Raw genomic sequence first — 3,081 nt, forward strand, 5'->3', positions numbered from 1 at the left:
TTGTGTACATTCCTCTCTCATGCGGTCTATCCGGTCTGTGTCTATCTAACCTAACGTGGCAGGCATAAAAGTGTTTCCTTCCAGAGATCTGTATATAATGACGAGATGCTCATGTCTCCGCCATAACAATAGAAGTTGTTGCCCCAAAGGCTGGAAGGCAGGTAAAAGTTTAATTCCAAAATAAACCAATAGAAATGCATTGGGATTATTTTGGACAAATTTTGGGCAAGAGTGAAACCTCTCGCTTCACCTCTTCCTGTCACGCCCTGGCCATAGAGAGGTTTTTATTCTCTATTTTGGTTAGGCCAGGGTGTGATTAGGGTGGGCATTCTATGTTTCTATTTCTTTGTTTTTGGCCGAGTGTGGTTCCCAATTAGATGCAGCTGTCTATCGTTGTCTCTGATTGGGAATCATACTTAGGCAGCATTTTTCCCACCTGTGTTTTGTGGGTAGTTGTTTTCTGTTTTGTGTTGCTGCACCTGACAGGACTGTTTTGTTTTGTTCAACTTTGTTATTTTAGTAGTATATTAGTGAACATTAGGATGAGAGAATTATTCTAAGAAGTAAGAGTAAGGTTAAGGTGTGGGTTAGAGTAGACAAAGTATTTGCAGCTGTAGTCAGAAAGCCCCAATAACACAGTCCTTTCCAGCATGTCAGATAGCGATAGCAGGTTAGAAAACTGACTGTATAGTTATGACTTAAAGCGCACCCAGTCAGACATCTCACACAGGGCAGAACGACAACATTATCAAGACAATCACGGCATTAATCAACAACAGAACCTCCAAAAACCATTCAACCCACTGGGCAAAAACTGGTTGTATCAACATTGTTTCCACGTCCTTTCAACTCTAAAAATCTATGTGATGACCTTAAATCAATGTGGGAAACTAATTGGAGTGCAAAAATTCATCAACATAAGGGCATTTCGTATTTCTTTCACCCAACTTTTAACCTAAATCCAATGACATGGTGAAATGTTGTTGTTGATTTCACACTGAATTAGTTGACATCTAGTTGACAACTCAACCAAATGTAAATCAAAACTAGACGTTGAACTGATGTCTGTGCCCAGTGGGAAGCCTCACATTGTTGATGATTAGTTAAGTGAGAGGTCCAAACTAAAGCCCTAGTCCTTCACTGTAGCGTCATCTCACTGCTCTTGTTGCTGCTCTTCACATTAGTGGAGGGAAACAATGTTGACCTGGTGAATGAACAGAGCAAACAACAGTCTCTTCAGAGCTACTTGAGGGCAATTCCACAGTAACAGAGTGACGCTGAGACTCAAATCTTTCCCTTTACAGATGTAGGATCTTAATTTGATCACCTTGTTGCAGGAGAACTTTCCTGCAATGCAGGACATTTCAAACTTCTAGTGAATTTGAAGTTTTAAGAGGCTTCTGAAGTTTGTAATATTCACTTAGACTTGATTTTCCCTAACGAAAAATGTATCAACCCCGACAAAAATGTCCATTCATTATAATCCACATAATAATTAACATTTCTTGCTGCTGCAGAGTTATTTTCCTGATGTAACAAACTGGCTCAAATTAAGATCATACAATTATAAAATGTATGTCAAACAAAAACCAATGATTGGAAATAAAAACAAACCATACAATTCTATGCACAAGGACCACTTTTAACAATTTCCACTGAACATTTTACAAAAACACATTTACTTGAACAGTGCAGAATGCAAAGTTTGGTAACAGAATGACGGCACAAACAGCACAAATCGTCATTCTGTTACCAAACTTTGCATCTGCAATGTTCTTCAAGTAAATGTGTTTTAGTAAAAATGTCTGTTTAAAAAAATCTTAGTCTTAGCATCACTCTGTTACCATGGAATTGCCCTTGACCCCTATGCTCCTCCGCTAGCAGAGGAGAGGAGTCCTCCCCAGGACACAATCATACATTATTCATCACTGGCCTCAATTAGGAAACTGTTCATTCAAATGGCTGCTCCTCCTCTGTAGGTTGTGTGTTCTGGATGCAATACATTCGACTCTACTGCGCGGTACTGTAGATTCTGTGTTCTGAATATAATGTTAAATTCTACAAGTTTCATCATAAGTAGGGCCAGATTTCCCAGCTGACCACATGGCCATTGTCCTTGTTATAAGAATTTCACAAAGTGAATAGTACATGTTACATCTTGCTTGTAGAAAACAAAATGTAAACAGCATTAATTAACTGGATGAATGCTGATACCTACAAGAACTTCAGAGTTATGGGCCAACCTCAGTACAGGCAATGGTTCAATTACTAGAACAAAACTTAAAGTCAACTTGTAAGTTTTAAGAGGCTTCTGTTTTTCTACTATCTCTGAGCTCTGACTGTGAGTTCAGGGGAAACACTCTTTTCACATCACTTCGTTACCGAAGTGACTTTTCGTAGCAGGTTAGGAGAACTTACGCAGCAGGTTATGAGAATTAACATAGCAGGTTAGGAGACTGAAGTTAATGTTAGGAAAAGGGGACGTCTAGTCAGTTGCACAACTGAATGCATTCAACTGAAATGTGTCTTCCGCATTTAACCCAACCCCTCTGCATCAGAGAGGTGTGGAGTGCTGCCATCATCAACATCCATGTCTTCGGCACCCAGGGAACAGTGGGTTAACTGCTTTGCTCAGGGGCAGAACAACAGATTTTTACCTTGTCAGCCCGGAGATTTGATCTAGCAACCTTTTGGTTACTGGCCCAACGCTCTAACCAATAGGCTACCTGGGTTAGAGTTAGCAAAAAATGCTCTCACTTCTTATCGAAGTGGTGTGAAAGGATTGTGTCCTTTGAGTTCAGCTAATCCAAAACCAAAGCAGCTCAACAGCCAATGAGAATGGCCCGGTCACTGATGTTACGCAATCCCACCCCAATAAGGTTTACATGTACACACACACACCTCGCGGTAACCCTGACAACCATAGCACAGGCTAATTTGATAGGGCTGTAAATCTCTAACCTTGTCTGTCTCATTAGCTGGTTTCCTGTTTAGGAGAGTAACCTGCAGGAAGGAAGCCTGGGAAAACAGCCTGGCTGAATCCCAAATCACCCCCTTCCCCTTGCCCCTCCATTTGCGCGA

Source organism: Salvelinus fontinalis, chromosome 3, assembly GCF_029448725.1.
Source record: "Salvelinus fontinalis isolate EN_2023a chromosome 3, ASM2944872v1, whole genome shotgun sequence".
NCBI lineage: Eukaryota > Metazoa > Chordata > Actinopteri > Salmoniformes > Salmonidae > Salvelinus > Salvelinus fontinalis.